At 33.0% G+C, this 19307-nt stretch overlaps 1 protein-coding gene and 2 long non-coding RNA genes across 4 annotated transcripts in view; 1 reads left to right on the top strand and 2 right to left on the bottom strand.

The window, feature by feature from the left end:
* Positions 1-19307, bottom strand: part of LOC143049053 (uncharacterized) — a 124805-nt gene that overhangs the window by 52845 nt on the left and 52653 nt on the right. The gene's annotated exons all lie outside the window — the stretch shown is intronic.
* On the top strand, positions 9637-12109 carry LOC143049101 (uncharacterized). The gene is made up of 2 exons (XR_012970066.1): positions 9637-11656; positions 12065-12109. It is a non-coding gene; the product is annotated as an uncharacterized LOC143049101 (long non-coding RNA).
* Positions 16895-19286, bottom strand: LOC143049110 (uncharacterized). The gene is made up of 2 exons (XR_012970069.1): positions 17348-19286; positions 16895-16939 (listed from the first exon to the last, which is right to left on the bottom strand). It is a non-coding gene; the product is annotated as an uncharacterized LOC143049110 (long non-coding RNA).

Below are 19307 nucleotides of genomic sequence, written 5' to 3'. Positions count from 1 at the left end.
AAAGACCTATTGATTTTGTTCTGATTATTATTTTTTTTCTTCCGCCTAAATTTTTTTCTTGCGTAGTTTTGTTGTTTCGTAAGATGTCGCTTAGATATTTAGAATATGATATTGTATAGTTTAAACGCTTTTAAAACTGACAACTGCGTAACCAAAAAATTAACGTTGTAAGAGTTATCTCACAAACACTGTTTTTCTTGTGGCCACTACTCCTTCGGAACCGTTTAAGTTTACTACAAATTTCTTTTACCAAATTGCTCGTTACATCTTCAGGATTAGGATTTTTATTTTGACTGAAGCTATCCGGAGACTCTATATGAGAGTAATTTCCCCTTCTGCATTTCATATAAGTAATATGCATTTCTAACTGGTAAACCATAAGTGAAAGAGACATAAGGTCTTTTTGTTTAAGGTCCTTGGTCCAAAAAAATGAAAATTAGGTCAAGGTCAAAGGTCAAGGTCATATTCTAAATTTTAGATTTTGGCGTATTTTCCCTTGTTTTCAAAAACTTTAAAAGACATCATCAACAAATCATTTTTACTAAATTGTTAGTTGGGACATGTCGTAAAACTTAAGTTTAGATTGCAAGGGTATGTTGACCACAAATTAGAGTTTTCTCCCCTTTTATATTTAAAATAATGCCTAAAGTGATATAACTCATTATCCTTACATATTATGGACCTAGGGTCTTTTGATTTGAGGTCCTTGGTTGATGACCTTGAAATTGAGGTCAAGGTCATAGGCAACTTGGACTTTCTAGATTTGACCTTTGCTTTCAATTCATATTTATGCATCATAAAGCCATAGGAATTAACATTCAAACTGAATTTCAAAGTTTTCATATCAAAATATATTGTTATTTGTGGAAAGACCTTGAATTGTTCTCTGAACAATTGGTTTTTAATTTTTTTAATTTTTTTAAAATTTTATTTCTTCATCCTAATTTTTTTCTTGCGTAGTACTGATGTTTCCAAGGATGTTGCTTAGATATTTGGAATATGATATCGTATAGTTTATACACTTTAAAAATTTACAACTGTGTAACAAAATACTTTACTTTGTAAGAGTTATCTCCCCAAACACTGTTTATCTTGTGGCCACTACTCCTTCGCAACCGTTATTTAACGATTAAAACAAATTTATTTTACCAAATTGCTTGTTACATATTCAGGATTAGGATAGTCATTTGGACCGAAGCTTTACAGAGACTCCATATGAGAGTTATTCCCCCTTTTCAATTGAATTAAGTGATATGCATTTCTAAATGGTAAACCATAAGTGATAGAGACCTAGGGTCTTTAGATTTGAGGTCCTTGATCCAAAAAAATAAAAAGTAGGTCAAGGTCATATTCTTAATTTTGATTTTGGCTTATTTTCATTTATTTTTAAAAAATGTATATCGACAAATTATTTTTACTAAATTGTTAGTTGCGACATGTCTTAACACTTAAATTTTGATTGCGAGGATACCTTGGCAGTAAATGATATTGTTTTCCCCCCTTTTATATTTAGAATAATGAGTAAAGTGATATAACTCATTATCCATACATATTACAGACCTAGGGTCTTTTGATTTGAGGTCCTTGGTATATGACCTTGAATTTGAGGTCAAGGTCAAAAGCAAATACGACGTTCTAGATTTTGACCTTTGCTCTAAATTCATATTTATACATCATAAAGCCATAGGAATTGACATTTAAACTGAATTTTAATGTTTTCATATCAAAATATATTGCTAGTGGTGGAAAGACCTTCAATTGTTCGCTGAACAATTGGTTTTTAATTAAATCCTTTGATCCTCTAATTATTAAGTCACCCTCAGGCCAATATAATTATGACATGTGTATATTTAAAGGTGTGTAGCGACAACGTGTCACCCTATTCAGTGCTAGATATTCAATTTATAGTAAAGATAACATTAAAATTTAATACAAAAATTATTTTAAGATTTTCAAGCGCGCAACCCCCCGTCTTACCGACTATCTTAACATGTAGTATTTAGACTAGTGGCCTATAAAAGTGATTAACTCTTCAATACCGTTAGTATTAAGAACATACTTACATTTGTCTACTCTATACAAAGACAAATGCCAACAATAACAACTTGTTAGCTTTATATGTGTTTTATTATTTTTTTTCAATCGTTCATCATCACGATGGCATTGTTTGTTGAAACCTTTAAAGGTTTTCCTTCAACGTCGTGTTGTTTTTATAAAGGGAAGTAACACCAGTGAAAATAAAATTGATGTGGAGACGTTGAATGTATTATGCCATGCAGTTTATCTATAATTTTATTATGCCAAGTTCGGCACAAAACAGTAATATAAGACCTATAAAATAACAGATTCAAAGCGGTGCTTACTAAACGTTTGATCTTCTCCATAATAGTTGTTATTGATCCAATAGTACCATGGCAGCCACCACAACAGTGTACTCTGTCTGAGAGACATCAAAGTATTATAAAATGTGCAATGCCGAGTGTAAAAATTGTTTCACAATAATTTTGTTTAAAATGTGTATTACTCACTTTTAGTTTTTTTTAGGAAAATCCACGTTGTTCATGTTTCAATAAACAAATAAAATGTCTCAGTATTTGTTGGAAAATCAATCACCCGTAACATGTATTATATACCGTGAACTTTAATTCAGGTACAATCAATAAGTACTGTCGGCAAAGGAATTATAGTTTGATTTCGAACTGAAAATTGAAAATGAAGTTTCTTATGGAGGGATTATTAATAGATTAGGCTAGCCTATAAAGTATGCACAAAAAATAACTGTTTTAAAAGTTTAGAAGTTAATATAGAAGAATTAAAGTATGCATATAAAATCTCTAAAATATAATATTGACGTACTTATTACTTAATTATGCCTTTATGTTTAATCAACATACATCAATAGTTTAAAGTTGAAGTATTTGCTGAACGTGGAGATTAATAATTCAGACGACGAACAAAATTTAACAAGATCCGAATTAGACTGTCTTTTCACGGGTCCAATCCTAGAAAACTCCGTATAAAGATCTTCTAAGTTGAAATAGAATGACATGATCAATGTAAATGAATAGTTAATTGTTTTTTTTACTGACCACTAGATCTATTTATAGGTTAGACAATACTTGGTCATGTTTTATGAAGATTTAAGCCCAAGGCAAAGCCGAGGGCTTAAATCTTCATAAAACATGACCAAGTATTGTCTGACCAATTTAGAACATATTCACACTTTCGAGTGACCTTACAAAATTAGCCTTTCTCATTGTAATATTCAAACCTTAATAAGAGTTCACTTTTTATAATGAACCAAATGTAAAACATAGGTAATCATCATTTCCATGGATGGAATGAAATTGCACTGACATAGTTTGTGAGGACTGAATGGAAAAATTGTTTTCCTTCTGTTTCAGGTAAAAATTTAATACTTATACATGTATATATCTTGAGATTTTTTTTTTATTTTAAAAAGCAACACAATGTTATAAAAATCCCCCTTTTTGATTTTTTTTTTTATAAATATAAAACTCTCTGTACGTGTAAGCATTTAAATTCAGCCCATTCAACATAAATGCTTACTTTTTATTGATAATTTTATATGTATTGTGTTTCTCCGAAAAAATCCTTTGTTTTATATATCAGCAGTCTGGCATTGTTTTCTTGAAAGAAATGCCAGATATAAATAAATAAATATTATTTTACCTACATCCTTACCCCCATTGCTTTTGAAAATAAATAACTCAGCCTTGATTATCACGAAAATAAATGGTTTGTTCTGTGGTAGTTAGAAAATAAATTACCTGACTTGCAATGCATTGAAAATAAATAACTCAGCAGATCTTAAATTTAATAATTAGAATTATTGTTAAATTTATAAGCGACATGTACATTTCTAGAAATGCTTTATTAAGTACTAAATAACTTTGTGGTACCAAATTCTTATATAAATATACAATGTTTATGAATTTGATATGATATATATGTTTGTATTTTTTGTATTGTGTTGGTATCAATCCTGTAATTTTGGATTTCAAACCAATAAAAATTACTTACTTACATATCGAAAGTGTGAGATGGCACCTGATTCTTCATAAATTCATCTTTTTACAAAAAATGCCAGGAAACACTTCCCAAATCTTTTAATGATAAAAGTATAAATATTATTTAAATATACTTGAAATGTTTGAAAATTAGTTTCACTTAACTTGAGGTATATTTCCTCAGGAACACTTTAATACCTCACTTTTATTACAGGGCCGTAACTACATTGAGGGAAATTTCAAAACCAAACGCTTGTCTCCATATTAAATTGTGTGCAGGGCAAATGCCTTGCAAGAATTAAGCAAGTTCTGTTCTCCCTCAGACGTAGCCCCTGATTTTTTTGGATCAATGTTTCTTATTTATTTGTCTTTTGTTCATTGGTTACCCATATGTATTCTGTTAGTGTTGCATTCCTTTTGTAATTTAGTCATTTTGTTATTAACAGAAGTAATTGGAAGATTAATTTGCACAGTCATGGTCAGGAAACGTAATATCGCAGTCCCACTATATACGGGGCGCCGAATGGGACTTGAACTTTTTGTCATCAAAATCAATTTTGTGTACACATTATTCAATTCTGTCATGACAAAATCATTTTTGTCTTACAAAACTATGTGATACAGACTTGTTTTAAATATTAAGAACTTCAATTTTGTAATGTCAACATTCATTTTTGTAGACAAAATTCAATTCATTTTTGTTACCTGATATGAATATTAAAACACAAAAGTCAATTTTGTGAGACAAAATTAAATTTGCACGCAATTAACATGTCGATTGAATTAGCATCCTGTGATTTTAATCAAAACTAGTTATTGTGTAGACAAAATTGAGTTTCGTTAAACAGAAGTGAAAATTTAACACAAAATTAACTTTTGTGACAGAAGTCAATTTTGTGTCACAAAAGTCAATTTTGTCTACACGAAAATAAACACAAAATTCAATTTTGTTAATTTTGTCTACACAAAAATGAAAACAAAATTAAATTTTGTGTTTTTATCGTCTCCTAGGAGACGATATTAAGAATTGAACGATGGACAGTCAGTGCGTGAATGCTTCTTACTACCTGATTGGAAGATATTACGAGACGTGAATAATCAAAGTTTATTGATTGGTAAGGACAATCCAAACCTAGTAAATGTCTTTCAATCCCGTAGAGTATCGGATTTTTCCTCTCTATTTTAGCAATTAGATTTTCCCTAATCATTAACCATTCATGATACTGGTACACAGGTAACTTTTATCTTAAATAGCCGAATCTTCTGGAGTTTCGTAAACAACAACGTTAAACGATATACTACTTCATAACGTGTGACCTCGTGTGTGGTAAAATTTGTTGATTGATGCACGTGGCTATTCTAGCAAATGAATTAATCTACAAAGCGAGAGCACTTTCCATTGTCATCAGCTAAGAGACGACTAGCCTTTTGAAAGGCTAATACTTGTTGTTTTTTTTTTTTGTATAGTCAAAATTGACTTTTGTGACAAAAATGACTTTAGTGACACAAAATTGACTTTTGTGTTAAATTTTCACTTCTGTTTAACAAAACTCAATTTTGTCTACACAAAAATACACACAAAATTGAATATTGTGACAAAATCTCAGTTTTGTATGCAAATTAGTTCACAGAATCCAAACTAAACTAATTTGCATACAAAATTGACTTTTGTCGCCCAATTTTGAAATTAGATAACAAAAGCAAAGTCTGTGTTACAAAGATAAATTTTGTCATGACAAAAGTTACTTTTGTCCACTGAAAGATAATTTTGTATGACAAAATTTAAATTTGTAGTATGCTACAAATTTTGTTAAACTGAAGTCATTTTTGTCCGTACAAAAATTGATTTTCTATTACAAAACCATACGAGTCCCATTCGGCGCCCCGTACTATATAGGCCACGATCGCACTACGATTTGCTAAAAAAAATGAAAATTTTGACGATCGTAGCGAAAGCGCGATTCTAATCGGGGGACTGCGCTACGATCTGACAGCGACTTTACTACGACCTCACTACAACTACCATGTTCTTACTGTGACCCAAACAAGCTTCCACTTCGACTATACCACGTTTATACCACGCTTATACCACGCTGTTCAAGACCATAGGACGATTTTAGCACGCCCATGCCGTCCTCATCACGCTGTTCTTACGACCTGAAAGCCCCAGTCCCACTAGACCACGATCGCACCACGCTCACCGCGATCTAAAATAAATTCAGATCATAGTGAGGTCGCGGTATGAGCGGCATGAAAATGTAGATTTTTGTTGCTTTCACGATGCCACTACGTCCGCATTACGCTTCTACAACGATCCCGCTACGATTATACCACGTTCTCACCGCGCTTATTCTGCGACCTCTCTATCACGATCTTTCTACTATCATCACGTTCTCACTACGACCATACCACGAGGTATCCGATTGCAACACGATCTTACCACGCTTCTACTGCAATTATAGTACGTTCTTACCAGGGGCGGATGCAGGAATTTTCGAAAGGGGGGGTGCTAACCCAGGTAACCCAGGGCAAAGGGGGGGTGCAAAACATATGTCCCGATACAAATGCATTGATCGGCAAAAATAAAGGGGGGTTGCGCACCCCCGGAACCCCCCCCCCCCCCTGGATCCGCCACTGCTTACCACGATAATACTACGTTCATATCTTACTATCTTACTACGTTTACAGTAATAACGTCAACATCGTGTTCCATATCAATACAATTCCCTTCCTTCTATTTCTGATTAATACATAGATTTTTCGGAAACAACACAGTCATACCACAAAAATCTTCTAGAACACGTGGGCGTGGTGGTATGGTTAATGTAGAGGCAGAGGGAGCTCTGATAATAACGAATCCTAATCAAGCAGATATTTCGGACCAACCAATCCAACCTTTACAACCTTTTGCTGGTCCATAAAGCTCAAATGACGATACTTTAGTGAACGATAGCAGAGATGACACAGATGTGTCAATAGATATAGAAAGATGTGGTATGAGTGCCAATGAGACAACTCTCCATCAAAGTAACAATTTATAAAAGTAAACCATTATAGGTCAAGGTACGGCCTTCTACACGGAGCCTTGGCTCACATCGAACAGCAAGCTATAAAGGGCCCCAAAAATTACAAGTGTAAAACTATTCAAACGTGAAAGTCAACGGTCTAATCTATATAAACGAGAAGCATGGTTAAGCCGTTAGAGAAAATGAACAAGAACTACATACAGACAAACAAAACCTGGAGATATATAATATATGTTATGTGAAAATGACAATGAGAATGATAGTCGTAGTTTGAACGTAGTCAGGTCGTAAGAAGAGTGTGATGAGGACGACAAGGGCGTGCTAAAATCGTACTATGGTCTTGAACAGCGTGGTGTAAACGTGGTATAGTCGTAGTGGAAGCGTAGTTGGGTCGTGATGATAACGTGATGGTCGTAGTGAGGTCGTAATAACGTCGCTGTGAATTCGTCGTGCAGTCTTTCCAAAAAAGAATCACGCTTTCGCTACGATGGTACAGCGACCTTTTCGATCTTACTACGACCTTAGGGCGCTCTCACTACGCTTCTACAACGACCTGATGGTGTGATTTAGGTTGGATTGGTCGATCCGAGAAACTCTACGTATCAATGAGAAATAGAAGGAATGGTACAGTATATGGCCACAATAGTGCTGAAAGTGATGTTAAAACTACCAAACAATCAATTAATGAATAGTTGATATAATCTCAAATACAAGGTTGCTGTATACACACATAATGACTACATTTTCGTTAATCTGTGAAATATATTTGTACATTTGATGATTAACCATCTTGGGCGATAGGTTTCAGACAATTGTGGCGAGGCGGCTGAAACAAAATCCATCAATTTGTACGTTTTTTTTATTATCATGTGGACATTTATTATCGGCTATTGGTACTTTACGGAACGGAACGGAACGGAACGGAACGGAACGGAATTTCATTTAAGGTATCCAAAGGGGGCATTTATCAAAATTTCGAAAAATCTTTAAAACAAAACAAACTTTAAAATTTCTGTGTTTTACGGTTTTCCATATTACAAATAACACAAATGTATACTTAATCTCATCTTCACAGGTGAAATGTGTAATAATGTATAACATCGGGAAATATTCTGTAGATGAATATGTCGGATTGTCCTGATAAATTATCATGAAATTAACGCATTTGCAAGTCATGCATTATGATATCTAGACTGACCTCACGTCGTCCTTGATTAGAGACAGTGATCCAGTTGAATCTGATTTAAACTTTTTAATTTATTTTTCCGTTCCGTTCCGTTCCGCAAAGTACCAATTGCTCTGAGGAATTGGTATTTAACGGAAAAAACGGAAACAGACATCTTAAATGTAATTAAAGCAGTATGATAAAAAAAAATTGTCTGACACCTCTTTTTGCATGAGTGGTATGTGATTTAGATAGCATTTTCGACTTGATCAATAATAAAAAATTTAACACAAAGGCAGGTTACACAAAAAGTCTTTCTCCTTCCATCGGTAATTATATTTTAAAAAAGGGGCCTTCAACAGCCCGTTCCGACGATGATGAGAGACAGTGATCCAGTTGAAAATGATTTAAACTTTTTAATTTATTTTTCCGTTCCGTTCCGTTCCGCAAAGAACCAATTGCTCTGAGGAATTGGTATTTAACGGAAAAAACGGAAACAGACATCTTTAATGTAATTAAAGCAGTATGATACAAAAAAATTGTCTGACACCTCTTTTTGCATGAGTGGTATGTGTTTTAGATAGCATTTTCGACTTGATCAATAATAAAAAATTTAACACAAAGGCAGGTTACACAAAAAGTCTTTCTCCTTCCATCGGTAATTATATTTTAAAAAAGAGGCCTTCAACAGCCCGTTCCGACGATGATTAGAGACAGTGATCAAGTTGAATCTGATGTAAACTTTTAAATTTATTTTTCCGTTCCGTTCCGTTCCGCAAAGTACCAATTGCTCTGAGGAATTGGTATTTAACGGAAAAAACGGAAACAGACATCTTAAATGTAATTAAAGCAGTATGATAAAAAAAATTGTCTGACACCTCTTTTTGCATGAGTGGTATGTGTTTTAGATAGCATTTTCGACTTGATCAATAATAAAAAATTTAACACAAAGGCAGGTTACACAAAAAGTCTTTCTCCTTCCATCGGTAATTATATTTTAAAAAAGGGGCCTTCAACAGCCCGTTCCGACGATGATGAGAGACAGTGATCCAGTTGAATATGATTTAAACTTTTTAATTTATTTTTCCGTTCCGTTCCGTTCCGCAAAGTACCAATTGCTCTGAGGAATTGGTATTTAACGGAAAAAACGGAAACAGACATCTTTAATGTAATTAAAGCAGTATGATACAAAAAAATTGTCTGACACCTCTTTTTGCATGAGTGGTATGTGTTTTAGATAGCATTTTCGACTTGATCAATAATAAAAAATTTAACACAAAGGCAGGTTACACAAAAAGTCTTTCTCCTTCCATCGGTAATTATATTTTAAAAAAGAGGCCTTCAACAGCCCGTTCCGACGATGATTAGAGACAGTGATCAAGTTGAATCTGATGTAAACTTTTAAATTTATTTTTCCGTTCCGTTCCGTTCCGCAAAGTACCAATTGCTCTGAGGAATTGGTATTTAACGGAAAAAACGGAAACAGACATCTTAAATGTAATTAAAGCAGTATGATAAAAAAAATTGTCTGACACCTCTTTTTGCATGAGTGGTATGTGTTTTAGATAGCATTTTCGACTTGATCAATAATAAAAAATTTAACACAAAGGCAGGTTACACAAAAAGTCTTTCTCCTTCCATCGGTAATTATATTTTAAAAAAGGGGCCTTCAACAGCCCGTTCCGACGATGATGAGAGACAGTGATCCAGTTGAATATGATTTAAACTTTTTAATTTATTTTTCCGTTCCGTTCCGTTCCGCAAAGTACCAATTGCTCTGAGGAATTGGTATTTAACGGAAAAAACGGAAACAGACATCTTTAATGTAATTAAAGCAGTATGATAAAAAAAAATTGTCTGACACCTCTTTTTGCATGAGTGGTATGTGTTTTAGATAGCATTTTCGACTTGATCAATAATAAAAAATTTAACACAAAGGCAGGTTACACAAAAAGTCTTTCTCCTTCCATCGGTAATTATATTTTAAAAAAGAGGCCTTCAACAGCCCGTTCCGACGATGATTAGAGACAGTGATCAAGTTGAATCTGATGTAAACTTTTTAATTTATTTTTCCGTTCCGTTCCGTTCCGCAAAGTACCAATTGCTCTGAGGAATTGGTATTTAACGGAAAAAACGGAAACAGACATCTTAAATGTAATTAAAGCAGTATGATAAAAAAAATTGTCTGACACCTCTTTTTGCATGAGTGGTATGTGTTTTAGATAGCATTTTCGACTTGATCAATAATAAAAAAATTTAACACAAAGGCTGGTTACACAAAAAGTCTTTCTCCTTCCATCGGTAATTATATTTTAAAAAAGGGGCCTTCAACAGCCCGTTCCGACGATGATGAGAGACAGTGATCCAGTTGAATATGATTTAAACTTTTTAATTTATTTTTCCGTTCCGTTCCGTTCCGCAAAGTACCAATTGCTCTGAGGAATTGGTATTTAACGGAAAAAACGGAAACAGACATCTTTAATGTAATTAAAGCAGTATGATACAAAAAAATTGTCTGACACCTCTTTTTGCATGAGTGGTATGTGTTTTAGATAGCATTTTCGACTTGATCAATAATAAAAAATTTAACACAAAGGCAGGTTACACAAAAAGTCTTTCTCCTTCCATCGGTAATTATATTTTAAAAAAGAGGCCTTCAACAGCCCGTTCCGACGATGATTAGAGACAGTGATCAAGTTGAATCTGATGTAAACTTTTTAATTTATTTTTCCGTTCCGTTCCGTTCCGCAAAGTACCAATTGCTCTGAGGAATTGGTATTTAACGGAAAAAACGGAAACAGACATCTTAAATGTAATTAAAGCAGTATGATAAAAAAAATTGTCTGACACCTCTTTTTGCATGAGTGGTATGTGTTTTAGATAGCATTTTCGACTTGATCAATAATAAAAAAATTTAACACAAAGGCTGGTTACACAAAAAGTCTTTCTCCTTCCATCGGTAATTATATTTTAAAAAAGGGGCCTTCAACAGCCCGTTCCGACGATGATGAGAGACAGTGATCCAGTTGAATATGATTTAAACTTTTTAATTTATTTTTCCGTTCCGTTCCGTTCCGCAAAGTACCAATTGCTCTGAGGAATTGGTATTTAACGGAAAAAACGGAAACAGACATCTTTAATGTAATTAAAGCAGTATGATACAAAAAAATTGTCTGACACCTCTTTTTGCATGAGTGGTATGTGTTTTAGATAGCATTTTCGACTTGATCAATAATAAAAAATTTAACACAAAGGCAGGTTACACAAAAAGTCTTTCTCCTTCCATCGGTAATTGATCGTAATTGTCATGTCTCATGTTTCACATTCATTTATTTTCCGGAAAGAAACCGGACTTATTTTTTGTATTACAATTTTCATAAACTTCCGTCAAGTCACGTTAATTTTCTCTTGGACAATCCTTCTGATGCCACGATGTAAGTCACTTATACTTACCTTTTTTATGTATATATAGTGTAAACACATTCATTTTGATAGACTGCAATTGTTTTTTACTTTTTATAAGTTTTTGACGATGCAAACAATTTTTGATAACCACATGCGAATTCGAAATCACTGTGAGCAAAGTGTGAATCGATAATATGTTTTCAGTTGGAATATGGTCAGAAATGTCACTGTGTGTAAACTTGACAGTAGATAAATTGCTTTTTTGCGAATAAGTTGATACTTTGAATATATGAAGTTTGTATACTGAATTCTTATTTTGAAATATATGTTTCCATTAGAGGTACATTACATTTTCTATTATTTGATACTACTTTTGTTGATTTATCTGAAATGTTACATTAGCTGTTTTTATATCGATTGTCTTTGTTTTATTGTAGCTTTTCACCATATAGATGTGCAACGGAATAAATACTATCTCACAGTATTGACTTTGATTTGTTAGTCCCTAACGATTTAGCACATAGGTTTAGCTGGACTGCGTCTAGGCAGTCACAGTAATTATATTTTAAAAAAGGGGCCTTCAACAGCCCGTTCCGACGATGATTAGAGACAGTGATCCAGTTGAATCTGATTTAAACTGTTTAATTTATTTTTCCGTTCCGTTCCGTTCCGCAAAGTACCAATTGCTCTGAGGAATTGGTATTTAACGGAAAAAACGGAACAGACATCTTTAATGTAATTAAAGCAGTATGATAAAAAAAATTGTCTGATACCTCTTTTTGCATGAGTGGTATGTGTTTTAGATAGCATTTTCGACTTGATCAATAATAAAAAATTTAACACAAAGGCAGGTTACACAAAAAGTCTTTCTCCTTCCATAGTGGAAGATATTAGCAAGCAAAATCGAGGGAATTGTGCAAATGATGATACAAGCATGAAAATTACCACAAAGCATCATTATTATATACTTTTTAAGAAATAACTGCTGGCCAGTAAAAAAAATATTTTTTTCAAGATGGCCACGGCCATTTTCTAAAATGGCTGTTTTCTTTAGTTTGAAAATACTGATTTTTCTAGAAAACTTTACTTTGAACTTCTTTTAGTAAAAACCAATTACCTGGTTTGGTGGATACCTTCCTTACATCACATATTTATTAAAAATTAATATTTGACATATTCAGTATTTGCGCATGCGCGAAAATGAAACAAAATTCTTTCAAAAACATCTGAACTATTTAACATATATTAAGTGTTTTTGGATTTCTAATGATATTATGAATTGGATTAATAACATTTTTCAAGGTTATGATACACATGTGCACATAACACTTTTGCGCATGTGCAAACTATTTATAGACATCAAGAGCAATTTGTATGCACTACCAAGCATTCTCAGGTATTCGATGGGATAGGCGAAAATGTGGTTAATCCCGGAGAAACATCAATTGTAACTGCAGATCAGCCACTTTTGGAAATCCCTAATCAAATTCAGTGGGAATGGCCTGATTTGTAAGGAAAAGATAAGTGTATCGTAATGTTTGGTGGATTGCACATTGAAATGACTTGTTATTAAACTCTGGGTGATATATTGCGTGATAGGGGATGAACATTGCGTCTTACTGAAGCCAATATTGCAACACCAAGAACAGCAGATTCTTTTCATGTATTTTCAAATGTACATAGAACTAGACAGGCGTATCAGACAACCGCATGAATTTTGCTTGAATTGTTAATTTCGGATTATGAAAGCTCAATTCAGAATATATAATTATGTCATGACTCTGTGGCGTTCAATGATTTAAAAGACTGGTGTAAGAAAATAGAGTCATTTCGACCACAGTTTAATTCCTGGCGTTCAATTATGAATTAAGAACTTCTTCTGATTTTGGTATTATGCTCATTTCATGAGTGAGATTTCGTACTTTTCAAAAAGTCCATATAAAGCACGAAAGCGTACTGTTTTAGGTCTTGATCGTGTAAATTATGCTAGATCGTTACCGACCGTCTCCGATATATGACTTCCATTCCCGAACATCATCCACAGGTGGCAATGGAATTTGAAAAGGAAAATTTCACTGTCCGTAAGACCAGCAAATGTCTTTTTTATAACACAATTGATCAGGCACAAAAACAGAATAATGCAATAGTGAAGGGTGATGTTGGTGCCATAGGATTAACCGTAGATCCCTTTTAGACAAATGGATGGTAGCTGGACCTGGAATGTATATACTAGAAGATGAATATGAAAGATCTAGTGGTTTGGGTACTGTACTGTACGACTGTTTGCTATTTGTAGTTACAATAAGATTTGACAAGTATTGGGGTACCAATCCATTGTTTTATTCATACATTAATAAGGACTTGTGGTATAATATTCTATTACATGTATTTACTGGAATTATTCCAGATTCTTTAAAAAGTTCAACAGATGGTTTTTGAAAATCGTGTTCATTTAAAATAATTCTAGCTTCCCTTTTTTGTAATTTAAGCAAACTGTCGATTAAAAATGTGTTTCAGTTGCCCCATATTGAACAACAGTAGTCAAAATTTGGAAGAATGTATGCATTATAAAATAAAATTCTTGCATTATGATTTAAATATTTCTTGATCCTTTTTAGTAGAGCTAAAGGAAGAATTTACCTTAAAGTTTTTAATAAAATATTTGATATGATCAGACCAAGACAGAGTTGCGTCCACAAAAATACCGAGGACTTGTTCACGCTGACTTTCATTAATATATTGATTATTAATGAAGATATTAAAAGGTTCATTACACATGACAGAAAGTTTGTGTTTTGAACATAAACACATTTTCTTTGTTTTGGATACATTGATTAACATTTTGTTTTCATCACACCAATGAGAAATATTTTCTAACACAGTATTTAGTGTCTGGCTATACAACTTTTGTTTTTACCAGTAACAGAAATAGTACTATCATCAGCCAAAAGATCACTGTTATGATTTGGATTACACAAAGGCAAAAAATTAATGAATAATAAGAATAATATGGGACCTTAAACGAACCCTTGAGGTACACCTGTTTTTACTTTTAATACACCTGAAAAAGTATTTGAAATGTATACAACCTGCTGTCTATCAGTTAGATATGAAGTAAGCCAGTGCAGTGAAGAATAAGAAAATCTGTATTTTAGTAATTTCTGGAGGAGCAGTTTATGATGAAGAACATCAGAAGCTTTACAAAGATCCAGAAATACTGCTACTAATTCGCCTTCATCAATTGCTTTTAACCATTTATCTAACAAAGTTGTCATGGCAGTTTGACAGGAATGGTTCGAACGAAAACCTGATTGCAGGACATACAACAGATTATATGTAGGACATACAACAGATTATATGTGTCCGTATAGTTCATTAAATAAGTTTTTACGTGTCTCTCAAGTATTTTAGATACTAATTGTAAAAATGCAATTGGTCTGTAATTAAATACATCATTTTTTAACATTTATTTTCAAAAACTGGTATGACTTTAGCTAGTTTGAATAATGATGGATAAACTGATTTTTTAATGCTTGAATTAAAAATTTGACATAAGGGAACTGAAATAAGATGAGAAGTAATTTTTAAAAACTTTGCACTGATATTATCAAGACTGCTTTTATTACATTACAGATGCCTGTTTCCGTTCGATTCCGTTAAATACCAATTTAAGCAATAATCATAAATCGTTTTTGAGATATGGTGCGACATGTAAACCCCCCCCCCTTTTTTTTTTACAAAATACTCAATTTTCAATTTTGACGGGACGTATTATGGTATACAAATGTCCAGTGTCCGTCTGTCCGCTGTAAACATGTCGCACCGTAACTTGAGAACGACTTATCCAAATTTCATGAAACTTAACATAGTTGTTTCTTATGATGGTAAAATGATCTGTATACTTTTTTGTGAAAATAAGATTACAACTTTTTGAGTTACGGCACTTTGTAACTAAAACAGGGGTGTGTTTTTTTTCACATGTCGCACCGTATCTCAAAAACGATTCTTGATTATGGCTTAAAACTTTAAATACTTCTTAGTTATATTAATCTTAATATCTGTATACTTTTTGGTGATGATTCAAAATTTCATTTTTGAGTTATTGAGTATTTTGTAAAAAAAAGGGGGGTTACATGTCGCACCATATCTCAAAAACGATTTATGATTATTGCTTAAAACTTTACACACTTCTTTGTTATATTAATCTTAAGATCTGTATACTTTTTGGTGATGATTCATTTTTACATTTTCGAGTTATTGAGTTTTTTGTAAAAAAAGAGTTTTTTTTTTCACATATTGCGCTGTATCTCTATTGCTTAAAACTTAACAGGCTAAGGTTGCGTCGGGTTTCCAAATACATCTTGTACAATCTTCCTATTGAGCGGGAATAAGGAATGAGTCAGGATATACTAAGCATGACATCCTGTACAACCCTGTGTTATTCAAAAAAGATTTATGTTTTTTCACAAGACGACGGGCGTATCATGCGCTCATGGCGAAAAAGAAGGGTCTGACTTGTTTTTATCATACTGATCATACCGATGGAAGGAGAAAGACTTTTTGTGTAACCTGCCTTTGTGTTAAATTTTTTATTATTGATCGAGTCGAAAATGCTATCTAAAACACATACCACTCATGCAAAAAGAGGTGTCAGACAATTTTTTTTTATCATACTGCTTTAATTACATTAAAGATGTCTGTTTCCGTTTTTTCCGTTAAATACCAATTCCTCAGAGCAATTGGTACTTTGCGGAACGGAACGGAACGGAAAAATAAATTAAAAAGTTTACATCAGATTCAACTGGATCACTGTCTCTAATCATCGTCGGAACGGGCTGTTGAAGGCCCCTTTTTTAAAATATAATTACCGATGGAAGGAGAAAGACTTTTTGTGTAACCTGCCTTTGTGTTAAATTTTTTATTATTGATCAAGTCGAAAATGCTATCTAAAACACATACCACTCATGCAAAAAGAGGTATCAGACAATTTTTTTTATCATACTGCTTTAATTACATTAAAGATGTCTGTTCCGTTTTTTCCGTTAAATACCAATTCCTCAGAGCAATTGGTACTTTGCGGAACGGAACGGAACGGAAAAATAAATTAAACAGTTTAAATCAGATTCAACTGGATCACTGTCTCTAATCATCGTCGGAACGGGCTGTTGAAGGCCCCTTTTTTAAAATATAATTACTGTGACTGCCTAGACGCAGTCCAGCTAAACCTATGTGCTAAATCGTTAGGGACTAACAAATCAAAGTCAATACTGTGAGATAGTATTTATTCCGTTGCACATCTATATGGTGAAAAGCTACAATAAAACAAAGACAATCGATATAAAAACAGCTAATGTAACATTTCAGATAAATCAACAAAAGTAGTATCAAATAATAGAAAATGTAATGTACCTCTAATGGAAACATATATTTCAAAATAAGAATTCAGTATACAAACTTCATATATTCAAAGTATCAACTTATTCGCAAAAAAGCAATTTATCTACTGTCAAGTTTACACACAGTGACATTTCTGACCATATTCCAACTGAAAACATATTATCGATTCACACTTTGCTCACAGTGATTTCGAATTCGCATGTGGTTATCAAAAATTGTTTGCATCGTCAAAAACTTATAAAAAGTAAAAAACAATTGCAGTCTATCAAAATGAATGTGTTTACACTATATATACATAAAAAAGGTAAGTATAAGTGACTTACATCGTGGCATCAGAAGGATTGTCCAAGAGAAAATTAACGTGACTTGACGGAAGTTTATGAAAATTGTAATACAAAAAATAAGTCCGGTTTCTTTCCGGAAAATAAATGAATGTGAAACATGAGACATGACAATTGCGATCAATTACCGATGGAAGGAGAAAGACTTTTTGTGTAACCTGCCTTTGTGTTAAATTTTTTTATTATTGATCAAGTCGAAAATGCTATCTAAAACACATACCACTCATGCAAAAAGAGGTGTCAGACAATTTTTTTGTATCATACTGCTTTAATTACATTAAAGATGTCTGTTTCCGTTTTTTCCGTTAAATACCAATTCCTCAGAGCAATTGGTACTTTGCGGAACGGAACGGAACGGAAAAATAAATTAAAAAGTTTAAATCATATTCACTGTCTCTCATCATCGTCGGAACGGGCTGTTGAAGGCCCCTTTTTTAAAATATAATTACCGATGGAAGGAGAAAGACTTTTTGTGTAACCAGCCTTTGTGTTAAATTTTTTTATTATTGATCAAGTCGAAAATGCTATCTAAAACACATACCACTCATGCAAAAAGAGGTGTCAGACAATTTTTTTTATCATACTGCTTTAATTACATTTAAGATGTCTGTTTCCGTTTTTTCCGTTAAATACCAATTCCTCAGAGCAATTGGTACTTTGCGGAACGGAACGGAACGGAAAAATAAATTAAAAAGTTTACATCAGATTCAACTTGATCACTGTCTCTAATCATCGTCGGAACGGGCTGTTGAAGGCCTCTTTTTTAAAATATAATTACCGATGGAAGGAGAAAGACTTTTTGTGTAACCTGCCTTTGTGTTAAATTTTTTATTATTGATCAAGTCGAAAATGCTATCTAAAACACATACCACTCATGCAAAAAGAGGTGTCAGACAATTTATTTTTATCATACTGCTTTAATTACATTTAAGATGTCTGTTTCCGTTTTTTCCGTTAAATACCAATTCCTCAGAGCAATTGGTACTTTGCGGAACGGAACGGAACGGAAAAATAAATTAAAAAGTTTACATCAGATTCAACTTGATCACTGTCTCTAATCATCGTCGGAACGGGCTGTTGAAGGCCTCTTTTTTAAAATATAATTACCGATGGAAGGAGAAAGACTTTTTGTGTAACCTGCCTTTGTGTTAAATTTTTTATTATTGATCAAGTCGAAAATGCTATCTAAAACACATACCACTCATGCAAAAAGAGGTGTCAGACAATTTATTTTGATCATACTGCTTTAATTAAATTTAAGATGTCTGTTTCCGTTTTTTCCGTTAAATACCAATTCCTCAGAGCAATTGGTACTTTGCGGAACGGAACGGAACGGAAAAATAAATTAAAAAGTTTACATCAGATTCAACTTGATCACTGTCTCTAATCATCGTCGGAACGGGCTGTTGAAGGCCTCTTTTTTAAAATATAATTACCGATGGAAGGAGAAAGACTTTTTGTGTAACCTGCCTTTGTGTTAAATTTTTTATTATTGATCAAGTCGAAAATGCTATCTAAAACACATACCACTCATGAAAAAAGAGGTGTCAGACAATTTTTTTTTATCATACTGCTTTAATTACATTAAAGATGTCTGTTTCCGTTTTTTCCGTTAAATACCAATTCCTCAGAGCAATTGGTACTTTGCGGAACGGAACGGAACGGAAAAATAAATTAAAAAGTTTAAATCAGATTCAACTGGATCACTGTCTCTAATCAAGGACGACGTGAGGTCAGTCTAGATATCATAATGCATGACTTGCAAATGCGTTAATTTCATGATAATTTATCAGGACAATCCGACATATTCATCTACAGAATATTTCCCGATGTTATACATTATTACACATTTCACCTGTGAAGATGAGATTAAGTATACATTTGTGTTATTTGTAATATGGAAAACTGTAAAACACAGAAATTTTAAAGTTTGTTTTGTTTT

The sequence above is a fragment of the Mytilus galloprovincialis genome, chromosome 1 (assembly GCF_965363235.1).
Source record: "Mytilus galloprovincialis chromosome 1, xbMytGall1.hap1.1, whole genome shotgun sequence".
NCBI classification, from domain to species: Eukaryota; Metazoa; Mollusca; class Bivalvia; order Mytilida; family Mytilidae; genus Mytilus; species Mytilus galloprovincialis.
This window is presented reverse-complemented; position numbering and strand designations above follow the sequence as displayed.